Genomic DNA, 27,326 nt, shown 5'->3' on the forward strand with positions numbered 1-27,326 from the left:
GTTGGGAAATATTGGTATGCTGCGCCAAATGTTTCTGGTAGACAGGAAGAAGTTTCTTCACAACGATTTGCAGTTTTTCCTCTTCATTAGGCTTACTCATAATATTGGAGGCTTTGTTTCTCCACCGAGTGATGAATGAAGAAAACGTCTCATTAAGGTTCTGAGAGGTGGTCTCAAGATCCCTTCTAGTAACATCAATTTCTTCATTATAGTTGTACCGAGTTCCCATATCAATCAAAGCTTTGAAGGTTTGAGAAATATGTGACTATATCAGCCCAAGTGGATTTCTTTGTGTTCTCAAGATTAAGGAACCAATGTACTGCGGCACTATCTAAATACTATTCAAAGCGTTGGACCATCAAAGACTCTTCCACTCCCCTAGAGACTAATTACCCCCACATACATCTTCGGGAAATTGGTGGGGCTACCGATCCCATCAAATTTGTCAAACTAGGCATCTTGGAACCATGAGGTAATCATGCCTTTGGGAAAAGTGTTAGTCCATGATATCCATCCATTGTTCAGCCTTCTTCATACCTTTTAAGGCTTCTTCGAACTTAATTACCTCTTCCTCAAGCTAAATGAGAATTTCTCTTTCATTGTTCATAGGCTCAAGGTAAAAAAGTGAAGCTACTTCCGACTCTGGAGAAGGAGGCATCTGAGCGCTTTGACGCATTATGCCCAACAAAGTTTATTCAATATAATCCTGTCGGTTAAGCATGGCCCGGAAAAGTCCTTGGAGCTCAGCCATCGGGTGAGGTGGAGGGGTAGACTTATGTGACTGCTCATTGTTCGGAATTTCAGATATATTGTTGAGACGGGTACACTAGTGGTAAAAACCTTATATGTCACTGAGTAACATATGTGGTTTTTGTAAAACCGCATTCGAAAATCAATATTATAAAGGGAGGGAAAGCTAGGAGGACAATCTGATGCGGTCCTCTTTTGTACCGCATTAGATTATGAAAACTGATGCTTAATTTTTCAAAAGTGGCTGGCCCAATCTTCCCAAAACCACTGGCCCAATATTCGCTCCTAATAAAACCTAACGGGCGCCCCATCTTCACTCAACATCTTCTCTCTCCTCACCTCCCTCTCTCAGCGCCCCATCTTCACTCAACATCTTCTCTCTCCTCACCTCCCTCTCTCAGCTACGAGAATCAAATTCTTCTACAATAATTCCATGAATCTGCTTGGAACCGGTCGATTCCTGAGCCATTCGTTCTCCCCTCTCGATTGGCCTTTGCCAGCCAATAGAGCAAGTAAGAAAACCTAGAGCCCATCTTCTCTCCTCACCTCCCTCTCTCAACGCCCCATCTTCTCTCTACCACCTCTCTCTATCAGCGCCCCATCTTCTCTCTCCTCACCTCACTATCTCACGAGCCTCTATCTTCTCTTCCCTCACCCTTCCACCGACACACACCACCCACGACAATCACCACTAGCCAAGACCAAACACCAACCATGACATTCACGGTCTACTCGCCGTTTGTGGGTTTTCACTCACTGTCCATCGCCTCTTTCTTGCCGTCTCTCACTCGACGTCGCCTCATACTCACCGTCTCTCACTCGCTGTCTGTTGCCTCTTACTCGTTGTCCATTTCCTCTTACTCGCCGTCTCTCACTCATCCTCTTCTCACTCGCCGTCTACGAACACCAGCCACAATCAAGCATTTGAATTTTTGGTTTTTTATCTAGATTGTAATTTTGTACCTTTTTAGATTTAGGGTTTCAATTTGAGATTTTAGTTTTCTTCTTCTTTTTTTTTTCATTTTAAAATTCTGTGTAAAAGTTTCAATTTGTATTTTTTCAATTTTATGTATATATTTTTCAGTTTTTACTTCCTCCGTTCCATAATAAGTGAAACACTAACTATTTTAGAACGTTTCAAAATAAGTGAAACATACCTTAAATGGATAAAAGAAAGTGACAAAATGACAAGAGTGCCCATCACAAACTTGTGTAGTTTGCTTTTCTCTCTCCTCCTTTTGATAATAAAAAGGGTATTTTATGACTTTTTGGCTTTTGAAAGTGATGTTTATTAAATCTTGTGCCCAATCCCTATGTTTCACTTATTATGGAACGGAGGAAGTATCATTTTTCAATAAAATATTTCATTTTTCAGTTTTGTGTATTAGTTTTTTTTTTTTTTTTTTTTTGTTGTATTCTATACATGTAAAATTGTGTGTTTTAATTCTGTGTATAGACTGAAATGTTGAGACTCAAGACTAAAATTTTGTCATGACGTTGTACATGTTACTATTTTTGTTTAAGACCCTTCCACACCACTTTTTGATGTGTCTTGTTCACAACCACATCAGATTCTAACGAATCTGATGCGGTTTTAGAAGGGATCAATATTTATCTCAATACTGCTGCGATCCCATCTGTTGCAGACCAAAACCGCATCAGCAAGCCTGATTTTGATTGCATCAGATGGGATTTTTTTCACTAATGGTAGTGGAGAATACAACCGGTGTAGACAAGGATGATAGTATCACTGACAGAGAACGTTCGCTATGGTCTACACTTCGACGAATCAGCCTAGATCCTGAGCGGGCCCAGGCAGAGCTATTATAAAATGAAATGAAAAGTTAGCACCATGATTTATTCAGATTTTGTCTCTTTAATTTTTTTTTTATTCCACAAGGAATGAACGAAATGATATTTTTGAGAAAATTTTTTAACCCCCAATTTTCAATTTTTTTGTTCTAGACTTTTCATTGAATTTCCTTGACCCTTTTTTTTAGAAAATGACCTTTTATTCTAGATTGCCATTTTTAGATAAGACACAAATATTTTTCAAAAATCAATTTGGTGATATCCTTTCATTTCGTCCTGCTACAGAAATAAATAAGAGTAAAGAGATATAACGAGACATGTGTCCTCATTTTCGCAAATTATAATGCCCCAAATTTATTTTTTTGTGGTGATTCGTTTGTATTGATCGCTTTTAAGCACTGAAACTATAAGGAAAAATATCAAATGCAAAAGAGGCCGAACCCAAAGGTTGTCTACGTATCTCCATAGGTAGATTCGGATTTGGGGATGAAATTTTCTTATGATGATTTTTTTTTTGGAGAATCAAGCCCAATGTAGTCTGATATATTGAAGATGAAATTTTATATAAATTTTTTTTTGCAGCTGCACTCAGAAAATGTGTTGCCTACGTACCCCTTTTAGTACATTACATAGTAGAGAAAGCTAAGATAAATGCATTACAACATTGGATTTTTATTTAGGAGATCAAGCTACACGTAGCTCTACCTACAAAGTACAATACAAAAACAATAACTGATTTACGTACTTCTCAAACTTTTCAGACTTTAGTTTGCTCGGCGCCATGCTATGTATTCTCCTATCTAAATACGTTTGTTCCACCTTTCCTTTTGCTTCTCAACATATAAAGGGTTGTCTTCTTGGATGAGGAGCCATGATGGCCATGCCTTGCACATAAGCATGCAAGAGGCTCTTGTTTCATATTCAATTTCATCGAGAAAGATAAAAGGTTCCATGATAGATTGAATAGTAGCAACCTTGTGTGCTGGCCTCTCTTTCCCTTCACACTTAACAACTCAGGACTCTTTATGAAGCCAACGGAAGTTCTCAATTCTCTTAACCTTTCATGTCTGGTATCCAGTTCCATTGATCAAGATCCTACTCGAGAATAGGCCAGCAGAAGCAGTATTTTACCAATTAGAGGGGCGGTATCTTTATGTGACCATTGTCATTCTCCTCGTGATGTAAGTGACATATATGAGATATGCGGGATTTCTGCATTGCCACCCTCATTTTTATATCTCATGGGACCATTGTGTACATCTTCATTTTTTGGTGCAATGTTGAGATGATAGCTTGGTTCTTGTGGAGCCATGGTCATCCTAACAACAGAGTGAAAGGAGCCTCACAATCAACGATTATAAAATTGACTTCTCGTATGACTCCTCGCAACTAAGATTCTTGCAGAGTCATTTCCTTAGGGAGGGGAATATCAGAGCCAAATAAGAGTACTGAGGGGGCAGATAGTGGTTGAGGCTGCATTATCAACCATTACCCCTTTGAGATGTCTGGCCCTATGATCGACATCAATGTCTAAAGCGCTATTATGAGTGGGGTTATCTGGCAGATATTTATCAGAGAAAGTTATGGTCGTAGTGGCTTCGGCCTGATCCGTAGGCAATGAGTTGATCAATTGTCATTGTGATGGTATAAATATTTTATGTATTCTTTCCTTAGGACACTAAAGGAAAATTTCTCCCCAACATGCACGGGTTTAGAGAACCTCCCCGAGGACCTGTTTCATCTTCTACAATTGGAGGTGTAGGGGTAATACTTCTTGGTTGTGCCGTATTCCCATGGATTGCTATTATTCCCGAGGTTGTTGGGCACTTGAGTTTTCGGTGTGCAGGATAGGAACCAACTTTGTTCGTATAGAGTTACGGTCGCCCTAACATCAAAGATACTGAGGTTAAAGCTTCGGCGATCATGAAATCCGCATCACAAATCCAGTCTTTATATCTCAGTTGCTCCTAATATTGTATCAGTAGGGCATGATAACGTACTATTATATCCCAACTCATAAAGCGTTCCTTTAGGGCAAATGTTAAGTGCCGATCCATCATCTATTATACGTCGGTTAATTCACGCCATTGCATTTCAGTGTGATGTATAAAGCTTGATGAAGATCTATTTCCTTAGGAAGGCCAGCCTTAGTGAAGGTCATAAATTCATAATTGGGGGCATCCATGATGGAGGAATGAGAAATTTTCTATCTTCTATTAGCTGGTGGATGGCATGTCGAAGGTCAACACACCAGTTTGTTTTGTGTCCATACTGATCGCAAAAGTTGTAGTATAAACCCAAGTCGACCTGGGAAGTGGCAGAGTGTAACATTGATGTTTTGATTTTAGGAGACCTTGTCTTTTTATACGACCATAGATGGTTCCTAGAGGTTCTTCCATGTCTGCATAGGTTTGGTTGATACACCTCCCACGGCCTTTTCCCTTTACCAAAACTTAAGGTTGAATTTGCTTTCTCGAATTAGACATTGTGAAGTAATGCATGCTTTAGTTCTTTTTTTTTTTTTTTTTGGATGTCAAGTACCTGGGATGTACATATTCACAATGTGAGTGAAAAAATATTGAATTCTTTTATGTTTCTTAGTAGGAAATGGAAGAATCCTCCTTTCTTTTGTTTGAAAACCATTATCCCTTTTGACATGATTTCTTCTGCTTCCTTTTTTGTTTGAAAACTGTTATCCCTTTTGACACAATTTTTTTAGACTAGAATTCTTGTATTTTGATATTGTACAGTTTTAATTGCATTCTAATTTCTAAACATGACACATTTTAAACTCGTGATTATGGCTCTTTTCATTTTTCAATTTTTTTTATTACATTTTCAAAACATGATCTTTTGTTTTTTTTTTTAAATCAATTTTGTTTTAGAAAAAATAATTTGAATGAAAAGAATTGTGAAGTAAATGTGAGTTTTGTTTCGTTTTTTAAAATGAGTGAGTATACATCCCTTTTTTATGACACTTACGGTAAATAAACAAGAATACTTTTAATATTTCAATAATCTAGCACCATTTATGCTACAGTTAATAATTACTGAAATATAAAACGACTCAAAACGGATTGAGGGTTTTTTGAAATATTTTTACATTATTCTATAACAGAAATAAATAAAGGACATTTGTGCATTCATCTATATGTTCTATAAGTCAACTAAAGGGTGGTTCATTTAAGGAGATATTAAGTTAAAGTGGCCTTGAGTCACTTCCATTGTATCCATCGAGGGCGAACGCTCCTGACAGACCATAAGGTCGCAATAGCTCGCGGATTCAGGATTTATGCCCTTAATTCATCAATTCGTCATTCCATAATTTTGACCCTTTCCAATAAACAACATTATTAAACCTAATAAGAAAATGGATAAAAGAGTGCACGTGTATGGATCGATAAACTACCAAGCACACGTAATTTTCACATAAACATGCTATGTACGAAAATTAAATTGAGAATAGCCATGATTAACTTTTTTTTATTATATATACATAAGGAAAATAATGCATTGTTCAGGTTTAAACCTCTTATACCTCAAGTGGAGGTATAGTACCCAGTGAAGTGACCAACATGTGGTATTCAATTTTTTACTGTCTTAATTAACATTCTGAATCCAATGAAAGTCTATCATTGCACTATGAGTTTTAGAAAACTTTAAATTCGACACCCTATTAATATCTTAATAAGGACAAATTTATTTAATAAATTATTTTAAAATAAATTTCAAGAAATATCATTTAAAACGAGGATGACTTCATATGCATAAGGAATTTTTGAAACATTGGTCTTTCATACTATGAGATAGGGTTCGGGATCTAGGTTAAGAGGTGCAAACGTCTGGAACTCGTCTCGTCTAGAACGGGCTCTTACTAAATGCGTTATTTTCCATTTCAAAGTAATTATGGCTATTTAAAAGAATAAAAGTCACATAGTTTGCACATATACACATAAACCATTATTATTTAGGGCCAATATATCATTTGTAAATGGTAGGTTTGAGCAACAAAGTTGCACTACGTACCAATAATTGCGGGATTGGAGTCCACTCATAGATCAAAACCATCGTAGTTCGATCTATGTCTCACCATCAATGGCCAGTTCCATTAGGTAAGAAAATAAAATAGATTATGAATAACTCACCTTTAGAATTAAACAAATGTATTAGAAATGAGGTAATCACTCCAATTAGTGATTAAAATGATATTCAAAAAATCACCCATATTAGTGATTAAAATGAAGGAGTAAGATAATAACCTTAATTAGTGATGAAAGGAAGGAAAGATAATCACCTCAATTAGTGATCAAAATGAACATTAAGAAATAGTCACTGTAATTAGTCATTGTTCAAGTTTTAAGATAATCACCTTAATTAGTGTGTTCCGTGATGGATATGATGATGTGTTCCATGATGAGTACTTATGTTTTATTTACAATCCACAATGGTACATGTACTTTGATGGAGCTTCTAATTGGAGAGGCAATGGAGCAGGGTTTTGTTAGTAGATCCCGAAGCAGTCCATATTTCATTTGTTGTCAAGCTGGATTTCCCAACAACAAATAATACATCTGAGTATGAAGCCTCTATATATGGATTAAAAGCTGCTCTGGTAGCAGGGGTAAGACATCTCACCGTATAGATTCCAATCTTATCATATCTTAAACAATAGGAATATGGAGAGTTAGAAATGAGTAATATATATTGTAGCTCTATATAGAATACCTTCAGGAGTTAATCCCTTATTTTGATGATATCAACTTCAAACATCTTCCTCGAGAACAAAATAGTTTCATGGATGCTTTATCCAATCTCGCTATTAATTTAACATGGGAAATGGTACAAAGATCTAGTCAATTTTAATTGAAGCAAGAAAGGGGCCTACAATGATGGTGGCGAAAATTGTCTCCATGCTGGCTCAACAAGATGATGATGACGTTTGGTACAAGGATATCAAGACTTTTCTGGAAACTATGTAGTATCCAGAGAGAAGTGGCAAAAAGGATCGTATAGCTAGCAGAAGACTAGTTGCTCATTTTCTCATACTAAAAGGCAAACTATATCACAAAGGGTTTGATGGTACTCTACAACTCTGCATGAATGATAGTGAGAAGCAAGTCATCATGGAAGAAGTTCATGGGGGTGAATGTGGACTCCATATGCATGGAAGGATGTTGACTCGTAAAATTTTGGGAGCAGGTTTCTGTTGGAGTACCCTAGAAGGTGATTGCATTAGTTTTGTCTGTGCTGGCAAGCAATGTCAAATGTTTGCTAACCTCAATCATATGCCGCCTGTGTCACTACATGATATGACCTCTCCTTCACCATTTTCGAGTTGGGGCATAAACATAATCGGACAAATTCATCTGAAGGCTTCAAATGGCCATCAATATATTCTTGTAGCAATTGATTACTTTTCAAAGTGGGTTGAAGTTGCATCATTTTCAAAGTTAGGGGTAAAGCAAGTCCCAAAAATTGGATTAACAACATCATCTGTTAGTATGATATACCTTTTGAAATCATCTACGATAATGGGTCACAATTTGAGGGTCATCTGAAGGCAACTCTCGCAATATATGCAATCAAGCATCATCAGTCCTCACCTTTTCGTCCCCAAACAAATGGCGGTGGAAGCAGCCAATAAGACAATCAAGACTATTGTTGCAAGATGGTTGAGAAGACTAGGGAATTGCATGACAAACTACCATATGTTCGTTGGGGGTATAGGATATTAATCAGAACTCCAACAAGAACAACCTCGTACTCTTTGGTTTACAAGATAGAGCCAGTCCTACCAATTGAGGTGGATATAAAATCTCTAAGGATCATAGCAGAAAGTGAAATTTCAGAAGACTAATGGTATAAAACTCATTATGATGAGCTTGCATTCGTATATGAGCATCGACTACAAGATTTGCATAACATTTAACTCTATCAACGTAGAGTTGATTGTGCATTTAACAAAAAAAGTTTGAGATAGTGACATTGAAGAGGGTAATCTAGTTTTAAAGGAAAATAGAGCTATGTTGCACGATCCTCGGGGAAAATTCAAGCCTAGTTAAGCATGTCACCACGGCTGGAGCAATAAAGCAAATGGATTTTGATGGGAGTGAATTCGCCCATTTCACTAATCTTGATCAATTGAAAAAATATATTACGCTTAGGCATCAAAGTAATTGTAATTGTTATGATCAAGTAACCAAGCAATATGTGGATTTTGTATCCTATTTGTTTATTCTTAACAAACACGCCATGTGTTCGCACATATTCATAGAGTGTGTGCAAAAAAAACTAAAAAGAAAAAAAAACAAAGAAAAATGATGTTACATGTGAAGATATTTTTGCTAATTAAGTTTAATGTGGTATGCTTGCATGTGTCATATGATTTGTTCATTATAATTTTCATCTCATATTTAATGTTAAAATATGCACATGTTTAGAATCATGTTCGCATTGAATTTATCACAAGTAGATAATTCTCACAAACAAATTTTTTTTATTCATCCCAACTAGGATACTTCATTTCATACATAAAGTGTAACGCCCCGAGTACTAACTCATGATTTAAGTAATCTAATTAGCAGCGGAATACCTATTTAGTCGAGGCATTACTGCCGCACCTTCGGTTAGGAAGGTGCAAGGCTACAATCATAAAGCATAGCTAAACATTAAGAGATATAATAGTGACAACTTAGACATCTTATATTATAATAAAGTAGACAACGTTAACGTTTACTTGACATAACACGATAACTTATATTAAAGCATAGGGTCTTACATTCTAGTTAAGTTAACCTTACAAGTAAGTAGCACTATTACTAGATGATTTAATAAGGTGGTAATCCTTGCCACTACGCAGTTCATCGTCCCCAGCAGTACCTAAAACATAAATACAAAACGTTATGAGCCGAGGCTCAGTAACAAGCTACTCTAGCAACGTAAATTCATTTCAACTCATTTTATTTGCAAACAGGGGGAAAGAATAACTCAAACATTTGTCGAAAATACCGATCATTTAGCTTTACCTTTATAAACCATTAATCCTTTTAATATTTTTTCTTACTCTGGTTGCTGCAAAATCAGTCAGCTCTGGGACGTCTCCCAGCCATGTGTATGCACCACTGTGCAAGGACCTGTGTCCCCGGCATTACCCTACACTAATAATGGGCCAGTGCCCTAATAACAGTAACGGGCCAGTGCCCTAGTAAACAGCTCGGTACGTATACGACCGCTAATCAGCTCAGCAAACCAGTTCTTTCACTTTATGTTATCATGTTCCGTAATTTTTATGATTCATAGGTGATAGTCATCAATCATTCATCTCAGCTCTACCTTAATGATTTAGGTAGCAAAAATCATTTCATATCATCTTTTCATAACCATAGCTCATGATAATCCATCCAGTTCATAAAACTCATAAAATGTACTTACAAATAAATCATAGTAATCATCCCGCAACTCAATAATAAATATTTTGATAAGCTTTTACCAAATCTCATTGTTCTCATGTTCATAAAAGCATTTAAAGGGAATTGCGGGTACTAGCAGTAGATGTTACCTTGATTGCAGAATAATAATAATAATCCTCTTCTTATGTCCTTGATATCGTCCTTACTAAGCTCCGAGGAACGAGTTCTTTTAAGTTTCAAAATGAGTATTTTTATAAGTTAGAAGTTAATAGAAACATTAATATAAGTGCTCTTTAAGTATGATTCTTAGTTTATACTATTGTTTATATAAGTTATAAAGTCCACCTTATTTAACGATTACGTAATGTGTTGAAGTTATAATAGTTTATCCACAACCTTTATACTTATCTCATGATAATCGATAGATATTACTTAGAGATCAAATTAAAAGTATTATCCATAATTTAGTCATATTGTAAGCTTATAAATTAATAATTGCATAATCATTTAAAGGAGTTACAAATTGGAATTATGAGTGACTATATAAGGAAAATACCTTACTACAACATTCCTTGCCTAATTTCCCATGAATTGTTATTATTATTCATAACCACTAATGAACTAAATACCAACTCATTTTGTAAACTAAGTGTTCCTAGTATTCAATAAAGAATTCAGTTATAAGATCTAGAAAGTAATTAGTTTAACATAACATTTTTATTAACCCCTAACATAAATATTAACATAACTATTTAAAGGTTTAATTTACACAAGTGATTTAATTAAGCCCACAAAACAGTCCACTTAAGTCCAATAAATAACAAGCAACCAATGAATCAAGTTGGTTTAGTTAAGGTAAATCAGATTTTAGGCCCACTTAGATTAATGAGAAAAAGGTAGTAATTAGGCTTTTCTTAAAATATTTAAAACCAGAATTTTAGAGAGAAGAATAAAAGGAAAAAGGGTGTAGTACCTCTGCTCTCTTGGAGCAGGGACGAACAGCAGACAAGGGGCTCGGAGCTCCGGCGAAACCGAACAGCAGCTCGCGGTGGTGTGGCGCAGCGCGAACGGTCGGCGGCTTCCTCGAAGCTTCGGCGGCGGCGGAAAATACGAGCAGCAGCAACGAGCAACGCACGAACCAGAGGAGTGGTCGAAGAAAGGAGGAGAGAGAATGTTCGTGCAGGGATTCGAAGGCGACGACAGAGTGCGCGAGAGGGGACTGGGCGGTTGGTCGGTAGCGGCTATGCCTGCTCGACGGCGGCAGAAAGGGCAAGAGATGATGGGTCGTGGTGCTGCGCGGTTCGCGAAAGGGGAGAGAGTGGTCGTGCAGGGAGAACGATGAGGAAGAGGTGTGGCGTTGGCTGGTGGTTCTTGCTGGTGGTCGAGAAGTGGAGTTGTGGTGGTTGTTGTATGGTGGTTGTAATGGTGGCCGAAAACGAAGAACAGAGGAGTTGAAAGATTTGAAAACCTTGTTTCAAATTCTTTTAGTTGATGTAAACTTCTGAATTATTGTTGTTGATTTTGTGATTCTAAAACTCAACCATTCCTCCCTATTTATAGAGAAACTTCATCTCAGTAGATGAATTTCAGAATTTTAAATTACCAAAACCATTCAAGAAAACAAGTGGCTAAATTCAGTAGTTTTGAGAAAAACCAGTGGTTTAAGGGTGGTTGAGAGAGTGAAAGCTCAATTAAATTTACTGAGATAGTTTTTGACTTGTTGAGAAATCTCCATTCTTGTCCTTCCACGTATGGAGGAGGAAGAAGATGGAGTTATTGCTTTCCTTTTGTGTTTTCTGATTTTTGGAGAAGAAAAAAAGCTAGGCCTTTTTTTTTGTTTTGTTTGGGCCTCAAAGGATTTGGGCATTGGGTCCATCAGAATTTTTAACCTTAAGTCCTACATCATTTACAAGATTGATGCTAAATTTAGTAACTTAATTTATGAGCTTCATTAACCAAAATTACCAAACAAAATAACTTAGAAATTAACTTAGAAATTTTTAATTACTAAATTTGGATCGTTTTTAGTTGATTAATTACGATTAGTTATTAATTAAATAATATTAAAACTTGGGGATATTACATCCTTCCCCTCTTAGAAAAAGTTTCGTCCTCGAAACTGGAGCTCAGTTAGAACCTAGATCATTAATAGGAACATTCATATAAAAATTCAATCCATATGATATATGCGTAATAAGCAATGTCATAAATCATTCATCAAATAAACATTCATATCATGCAGTATATATTCAGTTAGAGCATTCATTACAAAAGATCATATCACCTAAGAGAAAGGTGGGGTATTTCGTTCTCATTTGTCCTCTACTCCCAAGTAGCCTCAGAGGTCAAGTGGTTAGCCCATAGAACTTTCACCATTTGGATCACCTTACTTTAGTTGCTTTTCTCTTCGGTCAAGTATTTCAATTGGTTTCTCCTCATAGGTCAAGTCATTTCGTAGTGTAAAGGCTCGTGTCTAATTATGTGGCTGGATCTGGGACATATTTGCGCAACATCGACACATGGAATACATTATGGACCTTATCCAGGTCAGTCGGTAATGCTAACCGATACGCTACCTCATTAACCCGTTCTAAGATCTCATATGGTCCAATATACCTTGGACTTAGCTTCCCTGATTGGCCAAATCTCATGACTCCTTTCGTGGGTGATATTTTCAAGAATACATGATCTCCAACCATAAACTCCAATGGTCTTCTCCGTCGATCTGCATAACTCTTTTGTCTACTCTGAGCTGCTTTCATTCTTGATTGTATCAATCGGATCTTATCTGTGGTTTCCTGAATCAACTCTGGACCTATGACACGTGCTTCATCAATATCGCTCCAGCACAAAGGCGTGCGACATTTCCTTCCATAAAGTGCCTCATAGGGAGCCATTCCAATAGTGGCTTGATAACTGTTATTGTACGAAAACTCTACCATAGGTAAGAATTTCTCCCAAGTTCCTTGAAAATCCAGAACACAAGCTCTAAGCATATCTTCCACAATCTGATTTGTCCTTTCTGTCTGTCCGTCTGTTGTCGGATGAAAAGCAGTACTAAAGTTAAGCCTTGTTCCAGAGCTTTCTGTAACTCCTTCCAGAATTTTGCCTGAAATCTTGAATCACGATCAGAAACAATTGAGCTAGGCACTCCATGTAAGCGTACTATCGTGTTCATATATAATTCAGCCAATCGATCCAAACTCCAGTTACTCTTCACTGCTAGGAAATGTGCCGACTTTGTCAACCGATCCACAATAACCCAAATGGAATTCATTCCTTGGTTGACATAGGCAAACCCAAGATGAAATCCATCGATATGGAATCCCATTTCCACTCTGGCACATCCAAAGGCTGCAACAAACCAGCTGGCCTCTGGTGTTCTATTTTAATCCTCTGGCATGTTAAGCATTTAGCCACAAAGTCTGCTACTTCCTGTTTCATATTGCTCCACCAGTACACCTGCCTTAAATCCTTGTACAACTTATTTCCTCCAGGGTGAATTGAATATGGTGCATTGTGAGACTCATTCAAATTCTTTTCTTCAAATTCTCATCATTTGGAACACATAATCTTCCTTGAAACCTCAAAGTTCCATCTTCTTGGATCACAAAACCAGGTGACTTCCCATTCTTCACATCCACCTTTATTCGTTCCAGTTGTGAATCCTTTTCCTGAGCTCCCTTTATTTCATCCATTAAGCACGGCCTTACCTCCATTGCATTCAAACAAACACCCTTTTCCTTCTGAATGAGTTCTACCTCCATCCTCACCAAATCATCATGAATGGCTCGAGGAATAGACAAGATTGTTTTCAGGTGAGATTTACGACTCAGGGCATCAGCAACTACATTGGCTTTTCCAGGATGGTATTGGATATCAAGATCATAGTCTTCAGGAGTTCTAGCCACCTACGTTGCCTCATGTTGAGCTCTTTTTGGGTGAAGATATATTTCAGGCTTTTGTGATCAGTGAAAATTTGACACGAGGCTCCATACAAATAATGTCTCCAAATTTTGAGGGCAAAGACAACAGCAGCAAGTTCAAGGTCATGGGTGGGATAATTTTGTTCATGTTTTTGAGTTGGCGAGAGGCATAGGCTATCACTTTTCCTTTTGCATTAAGACACAACCTAACCCGTGTTTGGAGGCATCACTATAGATAACAAATCCCTCGGTTCCAGATGGAAGGGTAAGAACAGGGGCAGTGGTGAGTCTTCTTTTAAGTTCTTGGAAGGCAGTCTCACACTCCTCAGTCCACTTATATTTGACATTCTTCCTCACAAGTTTGGTTATGGGTAAGGCAATTCTAGAGAAATCTTGCACAAATCTTCTGTAATAGCCAGCTAATCCCATGAAACTCCGAACTTCAGGAACATTAGTTGGTCTAGGCCACTCCACTATTGCTTTTATTTTCTCGGGATCCACAGACACACCTTCTTCAGAGAAATATTGCCCAAAAATGATATTCTCTGAGCCAGAATTCACACTTTGACAGCTTAGCATATAATTGATTTTCCACTAACATCTCCATTACTTTCCTCAAATGCTCCTTATGTTCCTCTATGTTCTTAGATATACCAAAATATCATCAATGAAAACAACCACAAACTTGTCTAGGTATGGCTTGAAGACACGGTTCATTAAGATCCATAAATACAGTAGTGCATTGGTTAACCCAAAAGGCATAACAACAAACTCATAATGACCATATCGGGTTCTAAAGGCATTTTTGGTAATATCCTCAGGCTTGATACGAGTTGATGGTAACCAGACCTCAAATCTATTTTCGAAAAGACTTTTGCACCTCGAAGTTGATCGAACAAATCTCTATGCGGGGTAATGGGTACTTATTTTAATGGTGATCTTGTTTAATTCCCGATAATCAATGCATAACCTCAAACTTCCATCCTTTTTCTTCACAAATAAAACTGGGGCTCCCCAAGGTGACACACTCGGTCGAATATATCCTTTTTCAAGTAACTCATCTAATTGTTTCTTCAATTCTTGTAACTCAGTTGGGGCCATCCTATAGGGTGCCTTGGAAATGGGGGCTGATCCTGGGATTATCTCGATGCTAAAATCTAATTCTCTTCGTGGAGGCATACCAGGTATCTCATCGGGAAACACATTTGGGTATTCACAAACACAGGTATATCAGTTATGGAAGGTTTAGGGGAATTTAAATCTATGACACTACAAAGGTACCCAAAATAGTCAAACTCAGGCATCTTTTGAGCTCTCAACCCATAAACAATTTGGATTTGAGGTTTTGTCACAAATTTTTGGTATGAAATTCTACGCCCATCAGGTGCTTTAAGGGTCACACTCTGCTTAACACAATTGATGTCAGCCTCATATTTAGTCAACCAATTCATCCCCAAAATCACATCAAACTCAGATAACTCAAATTCTACAAGGTCAACTAGAAACTCAACTTTCCCCAACACAATTGGACAATTCCTATACATGACTCTACATCTCACAGTTTCTCAGTAGGTAGGGCAACACTTAGAGAGGAAAAGTCACATGATGGTTGCAAGTTCAGGTTTTTGGCAAACAATGGGGAAATGAAAGAATGTGAAGCTCCAGAATCAAATAAAACATGGACAGGCAAAGAATGAATAGAGAAGGTACCGGTAATAACAGTGTCATCATTCTCAGCCTCATCTTGCCTCATGACATAGATTCTTCCTGTCGGTGCTTGTCGTGGTGGATTACGATATGCTCCGGCATTGTTGCTGTTTCGGTTGCGGTCATTACCACCTGAAGTAGTCCCTCCTGTGGCATTGGTGGTCCCTGGTGGCTTTGGGCACTCTCGAACATAATGCTCGTGGCTTCCGCACCGATAGCAAGTGTTTGTGCCAATACGACACTCATTTGCTAAATGACTCATTCTTCCGCACTTGGTACACCCTTGGGATCTGTTCGCTGGCGCCTTGTAGTTGTTCTGGTGTTTGTTGCCTCCTTGTCCTCTGTAACCAATTGATTTTATCATTCCTCCTAAAATTTTGGCCTCCTTGATAACCCTGATTCGGCCTTTTTGCTCCTCCTGGATTATCACTCCTTCCATCATTCCTCCTTTTAAAGTTACTATTCTGAGATTCTCGAAGCAATACTACGTGTTCCACATTAACAGCAACATCAACCATATCCTGGTATGAAGTGAACCTTTGAGATGCCAACCTATCCTGATATTTGAGCTGAAGACCTCGCTCGAAAGCGGTTCATCCTTGACTGCTCACTAGTTACCAGCTCAGGGCGAACCTTGAAAGCTCCATGAACTTATTAGCATATTCCAAAACACTCATGGTACCTGCTGTAAGTGAAGGAATTCATCTTCTTTCTGCTTCCTAAGTGAAGGAGGATAAAATTTATCTCGCATCAAATCCTGAAGTTTGCTCCATCCAAACCCAGGTTCATTTTTCTTTTCCTTAACAATCTTCCACCATAAACTTGCCTGGCCCGTGAGATAAAATACAGCAAAGTCTACCCTCCATTTCTCAGGGCATTGCAAGGTTTCAAACAGCTGTCAATGCGATTAATCCAATCTTCAAACGCCACTGGATCAGGCTTACCATCATATGAAGGTGGATTAAGAGATGAGAACTTCTTGAACATCGAGCGCTCTCATTTTCATTAAAACTACCTTCCTCCAGGATTCTTGGATTAACTCAGCTAACATAGTGCTCATATTTTCCAACCTTTCCGTTCTTTCCGCATTCCTATCAAAAGGTTCATAATCATCATCCTGATCATCCTCTATATGCACATCCTCCACGTGCACATTTTCAGCACCGTTTGTAACATCGTTGTTGACTCAACGCGTCGACATTCTGCATGTCAAATTACGGTTACGTTGTAATAAATCGTAAAATATTCCCATTTCCCGTATCCTACGCTCACACTCATTATAAAATTTTTAGTTTTCAATTTACTTAATTCAATTTTATTAACCATAATTCCTTATTTTATCTATATTTAATCAATGTACCTTTAAATCCTCTTTATAACTTAAATATTTTTATTTAACGTAAAACCATGGGGTTAAACGTTATGGTTCAGAACCGTTTGCTCTGATACCACTCTGTAACGCCCCGACTACTAACTCACTATTTAAGATAATCTAATTAGCAGCGGAATACCTATTTAGTCGAGGCATTACTGCCGCACCTTCGGTTAGGAAGGTGCAAGGCTACAATCATAACATATTTAAACATTAAGAGATATAATAGTGATAACTTAGACATCTTATATTATAATAAAGTAGACAACGTTAACGTTTACTTGACATAACAACGATAACTTATATTAAAGCATATGGTCTTACATTCTAGTTAAGTTAACCTTACAAGTTAGTAGCACTATTACTAGATGATTTAATAAGGTGGTAATCCTTGCCACTACGCAGTACCATCGTCCCCAGCAGTACCTAAAACATAAATACAAAACGTTATGAGCCGAGGCTCAGTAACAAGCTACTCTAGCAACGTAAATTCATTTCAACTCATTTTATTTGCAAACAGGGGGAAAGAATAACTCAAACATTTGTCGAAAATACCGATCATTAGCTTTACCTTTATAAACCATTAATCCTTTTATTATTTTTCTTACTCTGGTTGCTGCAAAATCAGTCAGCTCTGGGACGTCTCCCAGCCATGTGTATGCACCACTGTGCAAGGACCTGTGTCCCGGGCATTACCCTACACTAATAAGGGCCAGTGCCCTAATAACAGTAACGGGCCAGTGCCCCAGTAAACAGCTCGGTACGTATACGACCGCCAATCAGCTCAGCAAACCAGTTCTTTCACTTTATGTTATCATGTTTCGTAATTTTAATATTCATAGGTGATAATCATCAATCATTCATCTCAACTCTACCTCAATGATTAAGGTAGCAAAATCATTTCATATCATCTTTTCATAAACAATAGCTCATGATATTCCATCCAGTTCATAGAACTCATAGGACGTATTTACAAATAAATCATAGGAATAATCCCGCAACTCAAAATAAACATTTTGATAAACTTTTACAAATCACATTGTTCTCATGTTCATAAAACATTTAAAGGGAATTGCGGGTACTAGCAGTAGATGTTACCTTGATTGCAGAATAATAATAATAATCCTCTTCTTATGTCCTTGATATCGTCCTTACTGAGCTCCGAGGAACGAGTTCTTTTAAGTTTCAAAATGAGTATTTTTATAAGTTAGAAGTTAATAGAAACATTAATATAAGTGCTCTTTAAGTATGATTCTTAGTTTATACTATTGTTTATATAAGTTATAAAGTCAACTTATTTAACGATTACGTAATTGTTGAAGTTATAATAGTTTATCCACAACCTTTATACTTATCTCATGATAATCGATAGATATTACTTAGAGATCAAATTAAAAGTATTATCCATAATTTAGTCATATTGTAAGCTTATAATTAATAGTTGCATAATCATTTAAAGGAGTTTACAAATTGGAATTATGAGTGACTATATAAGGAAAATACCTACTACAACATTCCTTGCCTAATTTCCATGAATTGTTATTATTATTCTATATAACCACTAATAACTAAATACCAACTCATTTTGTAAACTAAGTGTTCCTAGTATTCAATAAAGAATTCAGGTTATAAGATCTAGAAAGTAATTAGTTTAACATAACATTTTTAGTTAACCCCTAACATAAATATTAACATAACTATTTAAAGGTTTAATTTAACAAAGTGATTTAATTAAGCCCACAAAACAGTCCACTTAAGTCCAATAAATAACAAGCAACCAATGAATCAAGTTGGTTTAGTTAAGGTAAATCAGATTTTAGGCCCACTTAGATTAATGAGTAAAAGGTAGTAATTAGGCTTTTCTTAAAATTTATAAAACCAGAATTTTAGAGAGAAGAATAAAAGGAAAAAGGGTGTAGTACCTCTGCTCTCTTGGAGCAGGGACGAACAGCAGACAAGGGGGCTCGGAGCTCCGGCGAAACCGAACAGCAGCTCGCGGTGGTGTGGCGCAGCGCGAACGGTCGGCGGCTTCCTCGAAGCTTCGGCGGCGGCGGAAAATACGAGCAGCAGCACAGCACGCACGAACAGAGGAGTGGCGAAGAAAGGAGGAGAGAGAATGTTCGTGCAGGGATTCGAAGGCGACGACAGAGTGCGCGAGAGGGGACTGGGCGGTTGGTCGGTAGCGGCTATGCCTGCTCGACGGCGGCAGAAAGGGCAAGAGATGATGGGTCGTGGTGCTGCGCGGTTCGCGAAAGAGGAGAGAGTGGTCGTGCAGGGAGAACGATGAGGAAGAGGTGTGGCGTTGGCTGGTGGTTCTTGCTGGTGGTCGAGAAGTGGAGTTGTTGGTGTTGGGTTGTTGTATGGTGGTTGTAATGGTGGCCGAAAACGAAGAACAGAGGAGTTGAAAGATTTGAAAACCTTGTTTCAAATTCTTTTAGTTGATGTAAACTTCTGAATTATTGTTGTTGATTTTGTGATTCTAAAACTCAACCATTCCTCCCTATTTATAGAGAAACTTCTATCTCAGTAGATGAATTTCAGAATTTTAAATTACCAAAACCATTCAAGAAAACAAGTGGCTAAATTCAGTAGTTTTGAGAAAAACCAGTGGTTTAAGGGTGGTTGAGAGAGTGAAAGCTCAATTAAATTTACTGAGATAGTTTTTGACTTGTTGAGAAATCTCCATTCTTGTCCTTCCACGTATGGAGGAGGAAGAAGATGGAGTTATTGCTTTCCTTTTGTTGTTTTCTGATTTTTGGAGAAGAATATGCTAGCCCTTTTTTTTGTTTTGTTTGGGCCTCAAAGGATTTGGGCATTGGGTCCATCAGAATTTTTAACCTTAAGTCCTACATCATTTACAAGATTGATGCTAAATTTAGTAACTTAATTTATGAGCTTCATTAACCCAAAATTACCAAACAAATAACTTAGAAATTAACTTAGAAATTTTTAATTACTAAATTTGGATCGGTTTTAGTTGATTAATTACGATTAGTTATTAATTAAATAATATCAAAACTTGGGGATATTACATAAAGCCTCTTTAATATTCGCTCTCTGACTTGTTCTTCATTTTCACGAAAAACGAAAAACCAAACGAAAATGATGCCTAAAAAAACGAAATGGAAATGGATTAACGAAAAACGAAATAAAAACCTAAACCAAAACCAGATCTAAAAAAAAATCCAAAATAAACGAAAAAAACAGATCTTGTGTATCTTCGATTCTTCGTTTCGCTCGTCATTGTTCTTCATATTCGATCTTTAATATTCGCTCTCTGACTTATTCTTCATTTTCACCCTTCTTTTTCGATCTTCTTAATTGTGATTCATTTGTTCTTTGCTCTTAATTCGTTCTAATTTCTTTGCGATTCATTCAATTTGCGAGGGAAGAGTAGAGAGGAGGGAGAGAGGTGAGTGAGAATTTGGTCTGTGAGGGAGTTAGGGTTTGAGGGAGTGGCTGGAACGAAGAGAAAGAGGGAGGAGAATGAGGGCTGTGTGTGAGGAGGGAGTTAGGGTTTGAGGAGTGATGAAATGAATAGAGAATGGGCCGCACTTTTAGGACGAAATGAAATGAGGTGAATTTGGGCCGCGCTTTATGTTTAATGAATACTTCATTTGGGCCGCGCATTTTCATGGGTTACTGGAACGATTTTCGGATGCGATCCAATGAACCGCATTAGGTTCATTAAAAACTGCATCAGGTTTTGTTTGCCAATTTTTCCTCTCATTTTTATGTTCATTTTCGGATGCGGTTTTACAAAAACCGCATCTGGTACAAAGTGACATATAAAGTTTTTTCCACTAGTGTGATATTATGACGCAAGGCACAGAATAATAAAAACAGCAAAAGCAATAAACAATGACAACGTAAGATCAGTAGCAAATCATGAACCCACTAGCTTAAACAATGAAATGAATTTGATTTTTTTTTTGTTTTTTGAAAGGATGAATTTGATTGGTATAATAAATCTATAACGTTGGAATTGCATAACATTGATTCTCATATAACACGTTTGGATGCAGAATATAAAACAAATAAACCAAGTGCAACAACCGAATCAATGAAGAAAAAAATAAATCTGCGGATGATATATTGATTTAAAGGAAGTATCAAGACATAATACCAACTACAACTAAAATAAAACGGCAAAGCTATTACAGCAAAACTAAAGAAATTAAATTGAGAAAAAGAACAAGATTACCAGAATTTGTTTATTCAGTTAAATTGATGGACTAACACACCAAATCAGTTTGTTGAACGTTGCCCAAGTACGCCTATGTCACCGGCTGATCTATACACGAACGTGACTAAATTCAAAACTCAACCTAAAACTTCACTTTATGTGAATGAATTATATCGTTCGACCGTCCCCCCTTTTACACCCAATTCCATAAACCTTGAATTTACATAATTAGGTAGATTACTTCATGCAATTCGTCTTGTGTGGATCCGGTGCATATTAAAAATAGTGTGGACCAGACCTAGACACGTGCCCCACTACAAACTAGTCACTCCCGCTTTTCAATATACGTGCGATTTTCTCTCTTCAATAAGATTCTCTCGCCCTAAAATTTTAACAAAAACAGTTGTTCAGAACAAACATACACTATATTATTTTAAAATACACTATATCATGTCAAAATACACTATCATGTCAAACACTATAACGATCAATTATGATAATTTTGTGTAATATACAAATAAACTACACTATAACATTTCAAAATACATTATATTATGTCAAAACAAACTATATCATGCAACACTATTATGTCAAAAAACACAGCAAAACACTATCATATCAAAATACACTATATCATTTCAAATTACACTATATCATGTCAATATACACTATAACATGCAACACTATCATGCCAAAAAACTCAGCAAAACACTATGATTTTAAAAACACTATATCATTTTAAAATACACTATATTATTTCAAAATACACTATATTATTTTAAAAATACATTATCAGGAGAGTGAAGTTATCAAAGGAGAGATAAGTTATCAGGAGAGAGAAAAGAGCGGAAGACTGAACGCGACAAAAACAGAAAGTTGTAATCATTGAAACTCACGTGAAATGGATAAGGTGTACACTAAGTTAGTGTTCACCGGGTTCATATTAGTTTTTTTCTACTTTAGGACAGGAATGAAAAAATATTATATTCCAAATTCCTAAAAACTTCGTCGTTATTGCATTTTGTGTAGAGATGCAAATAGAAACATATCCTATTCTTTGATTTAATGTTGTTGTCGGTAGAACAAAAGGTAACATTTCCTCTTTCTTTTATTTCTTGGTGTTGGATGTAGAATGAAAGGAGAAGACGACTTTCTATTTTCTTTTTATTGCTAATCGTGAGTCACGTATGAGTGTTATGTGGGCTGTACTATCTTCTTCTTTTCTTTTTTAAGCTTATGTTTTGCTTATTTAGCGAGCTGAATACCTATCATAATATAAAAGGCTATTTAAGCTCAATAGGTGATAAAAATAATAGCTAAAAGGAGTATGTATGCAATAATAAAAGTCATACTAAAAACCTATACATAAATATAAAATATATACAAATAACTAAAATATAAGTGTAAAACTATGCAATAAAATGAGCTAATCAAACTCCTCCATACTTAGTCTTTGGTTGACCTCGAGTAAAATAACTTTATTAACCAGATGTAATACATAAAGCAAGACAATAGTTAACCACCCAACCTCAAATGAAACTAAACTAATAAGCATGATAATAGACTAACTAAAACATTTTTATTTGAGAAATTATAAGTTAGTCATGAAAACGATTTCGTTAAGTTAGCAAGATATGAACATAATAGAGCTATTACACTCAGGCAACCTTTTATAATTTGTTTAATCTCACATGTTATCTAGGTGTTCAAGTGCAAGTGTATTGACATTCGAATACGAGGTACTTTAGTCGGACTTGATTATTATTCCAGTTGATTCTCCCTTAATTAACTTCCTGTACATTAGCACTTAGTACCCGTACAAGGATCATTCTATTTCATAGTACATTACACTTGCCACTTATTGGTCTCAAAGGAGTACTCGATACTTTTCTTTTTGCTTTGCTTTTTAGGCTTTTTAATATGGTCTTCCATGTTCTTTTATTTCAAGAACTGATTAATATCACCCTGTTTTTACAATGATTTAACATCTCATCTTTAGGGATTACTAATCCAATTTTGATTTTTTTTCAGCACATTGTTCTCTCGTTTCTTTATCAAAGTCATGTAAGTCTCCGGTAACCAAGAACAGTGAAAAAGTCACCAAAGACAATAAGAGGTACTAGTTAAGTAGATTAAATTACAAAAGTCTTTCTTCCATACCTCGAATCTAAGCCAATAAAGATAATGTGTTAAATTACGTATAAGCATAACATTATGAAGTATATTTAGGAGTTGCTAGAGATAAAGTCTTGAGGTTCATAAATTCAAAAGATTTTTTCTGAAAACAAAGTTAGATTAGAGTCTATGGCATACTTTCTTATTAGTTAGTCTTTTAAAGAGGTGGAGAGGTGGTAACTATGTTTATCTTTGAAAACTGAAGTTTCTCCTGCACACAAGGTAATCTAAAACTGCAAGACAAGTAATAATCACAGCAGCCACCAATCATAAATGCAGGTTATAATATGCTTGAGCCAACTCAATGCATGACTATTTTGGAGAAATTTTGACATCATCTCCCGTAAAAGTGACTAATCCAAATTTCTTAAAAACCTGTAACTTATGTATATAATTTCCAACTAACGTATCCATTATAATCCAAGATAATCCCAGCTAATATTTGCCCAAACAGAGCAAAGATTTCTATCTTCCAGCATACCTAGTCATGAGAACCAAAAAAATTAGCAAGTGATAGCCACTCCCCCACACTTGGTTCTTACACCGGCCTCAATGTAAACCTTAATGTAGAGAGAAAAACAGAAAACAGAAACACAGAGAATAATCATAGACTTTATTCCTGATAATTCGATCTAAAATAAACTAAAGAAACATAAAACAAAGAACGAATTTACCCAGGGTGGATGATGTTATACATCCAAGCATCACATGTAGAACCAGTTATAGTATTCAGCTTCGTTGAGCAGCAAACACTCCACATTTTCAAAATTAGTATGATACAAACTTTAAATTGTGATCCTGTACATGTAACTGAATAATTATATCCTTGCTAGTTGATTGTGATCTCAGCTTCAAAGTAGTATGTCTAATCAGCTCGAAGAAGCTTATCAAAAGCATGTGCACAAGACTTAGAGAATTGGAGCGAAGCACATGAGAAAATATACTTTAAAGTAGCAATTAACGTTATGCACAACTTGTCAAAAGCTTTCGAATAATCATAATGGTGGCCATACAGATGTGTGCTCCTAATGATCATAAGCTAACCATACGGGTGAATAATGTTCTGGACAATAGGATGATAATTAAGCGTAGAACATATAAAGTCACTTAGAACACATATATAATCCTTCTTGTCATTATTCAGTCTTTGTCGTAATCTACTCTCAAGTTCTTGCTTTGAACTCAATTTATGTTGCAGGAGTTCAAGAACATCAAGTGTCACGATACAATACTTAAGGGGTTTAAGGGAACATTGAGAGTGTCTAAAATTAGATAGAGGAGTTATTACAGTCCAAGGAGCAGGAACTAACTCAGTATTCAGAGCTGAAATTAGGTTTATGTGCTCCAAATTACAGCCACTAGCCTCCAGGTTTGTCTTAAAAGTGAGAGGTTCATCAGGTTCACCCGAATCGCCATCATTCCTACCATTTAATGTAGGAACAAATACTGCTAACACATGAATAAAACTTATCTGATAACCGTGGCGTGAAGAAATCACTGTCCTAAAGTTGAATTTACCCCGCAACAACACACGGACTCATAGCAATCAACCTCCAGGGATACACGATTTCTGCGTTTCGAGTGTGAATGGAAAAACAGATTGAGAACGATCTTGAATATTGCCCATAATTTTAGAAGAGAAAGAAAGCAGAGAAGAGAATGAAAGTTTCTGATTTTTTCTGTGTCCTTAATCAAACAATAACCTCGGTATTTATAGAAGAATAAAAGCCAAAAGCCCAAAGCCCAAAGCCCAAAGCCCAAGGCCATGGCCCGGTCCAGGCGGGCGCGCGTGTGGTAACCACACATCACCACAAGCCCACTAAAATCCTCATTGCTACTCAACTCAAAGAGTAGTGGAAGTGGAAAGGTTATAAACCTGTCCTCTCTCTATTATATTTTCAATGTGGGACAAGGGACTTCAAGAGACTCACATTGACTCTTTACTTATTTTGAAGCAAAAACATTATAAACTCCAACAGTCCCCCACATGATTCAAAAGAAGAAAACAGGAAAAAAAACAGGGCTCAAAACAGATAATCTGGGCAATAGATAATGAGTTTTGAAGTATCAATGTCTTATGGACTTGAATTGACACTCAGTGCATACAAATATGTCTTGCTGTCGTAAGAGGTAAATTTCTCTTTGAACCTTTCACAAAGATAGCAAAGCATACTTGCGCACTCAACCTTTTTCAAATCAAGAAACGTTCTCGCAAATATAATATAGGTGCCCCACAATTTACCTGGATTCTCATGAATGCTTTAGAGAGCCTAAACCTTGGACTCTCATAGGGGATTGGGCGTAACCCCCACATTCACGTAGGTAAGTTCATCAAGTTTGTACTGTCACAAACCACCTCAAACAAGGCTATGAACTTATTAAGAGCTCTATGCTCAACCTTGCACATAGTACAGTAGATTGAAAACTAAATACTACATCACTTTTTTTAATAGGAATGGTAGTAGTACACAATAACTTGAGTTCTTTTGTGATTTCGTTTGACCCTTTGAACTTAGGAATTCCTAAGAAGGGTATCCATCACAATTCACTCCACAACAGGCTTTAAACCCATTCCTTGTGCTGACTCCAGCACCATTTTTCTACAAAGGCCTTTGGTGAGAGGATCAGCAATATTCCTCTCTGATTTTACATACTCGAGTGACAACAAAATTATTTCTAATTAGATTTCTAACTATGGCATGCCTTAAGCGAATATGCCTTCTATTTCCATTATAGGCTTGATTATTCGCTACCCCAATTGCTGCTTGCGAGTCACATCACATAGAAACTGATGGAGCTGGCTTCCCCCACAATGGAATATCAGCAAGCAAACTCCTTATCCATTCAACTTCTTGACTTGCCAATTCTAAAGCAATAAACTCAGATTCCATTGTAGATTTGGCAATACATGTTTGTTTTGATGATTTCCATGATATAGCTCCTCCAACAAGAGTGAAAACATAACCGCTAGTAGATTGAATCTCATCATTATCCGACACCCAATTAGCATAACAAAATCCTTCTAGAACACAAGGTGTCCTTTGATAATGTAGACCCCAATTGGTAGTGCCTTTTAGATACTTCAACAATCTAATCAAGGCAGCCTAGTGCTCCCGATTAGGATTGTGAGTATACCTGCTCAATCTACTAACAACATAAGCTACGTCAGGTCTAATATAATTCATCAAGAACATTACACTTCCAATTATTTTTGCATATTGTTCTTGTGATATACTATTACCTTTATTCTTTTTCAAATGAATACTAGAATCATATGGGGTTTTCACAGGAACACAATCATATTGATCTAACTTCTTTAATATTTTCTCAATATAATGAGATTGATTTGAAGATATACCATATGAAGTTCTAGTAATATTTATTCCAAGAATAACATCGGCCTCTCCTAAATCCTTCATCTCAAAGCAGAAATTTAGGAAACTCTTAGTTGCATTTACTACGTCTATATTGGTTCCAAAGATCAACATATCATCCACATATAGACATATGAAAACACAACCAAGTTCATCAAATTTGGAATAAACACAAGCATCAGAATCATTGACCAAAAAACCATTTGAAGTAATAGTTGGATGAAATTTATCATACCATTGTTTTGGTGCTTGTTTTAAACCATACAAAGATCTAATAAGTTTGCATACCTTGTCTTCTGGACCAGGAATCTCACATCCTTCAGGTTGCTTCATATAGATCTCCTCATTTAACTCACCATTCAAAAATGCTGTTTTCACATCCATTTGATGCACAATTAAATCTCTAATGGTGGCTACCATGGTCACAGGAGAATAAGTATCAAAGAAGTCTAACCCTTGTTTTTGGCGATGCCCACTAGTAGAAAAAGGACGATTTGCGTCCCCTCAATTGCGTCGCACAGAAACGGAAACGACGCACAGTTGGGATTTGCGTCGCATGTGGGGAGGACTGCGACGCACAACATGGGTACGTAAGCACCAGATATGTCCCATTTG

The 27,326-nt window shown here is 36.7% G+C and overlaps 1 long non-coding RNA gene across 1 annotated transcript; it reads right to left on the reverse strand.

The window, feature by feature from the left end:
- Positions 1-17,236: 17,236 nt before the first annotated feature.
- LOC125499343 (uncharacterized) lies at positions 17,237-19,038 on the reverse strand. Its single transcript, XR_007276153.2, has 3 exons — positions 18,899-19,038; positions 18,075-18,151; positions 17,237-17,402 (listed from the first exon to the last, which is right to left on the reverse strand). It is a non-coding gene; the product is annotated as an uncharacterized LOC125499343 (long non-coding RNA).
- Between the last annotated feature and the right edge of the window lie 8,288 nt (positions 19,039-27,326).

This window comes from Beta vulgaris, chromosome 7 (genome assembly GCF_026745355.1).
Source record: "Beta vulgaris subsp. vulgaris cultivar EL10 chromosome 7, EL10.2, whole genome shotgun sequence".
Lineage (NCBI taxonomy): Eukaryota > Viridiplantae > Streptophyta > Magnoliopsida > Caryophyllales > Amaranthaceae > Beta > Beta vulgaris.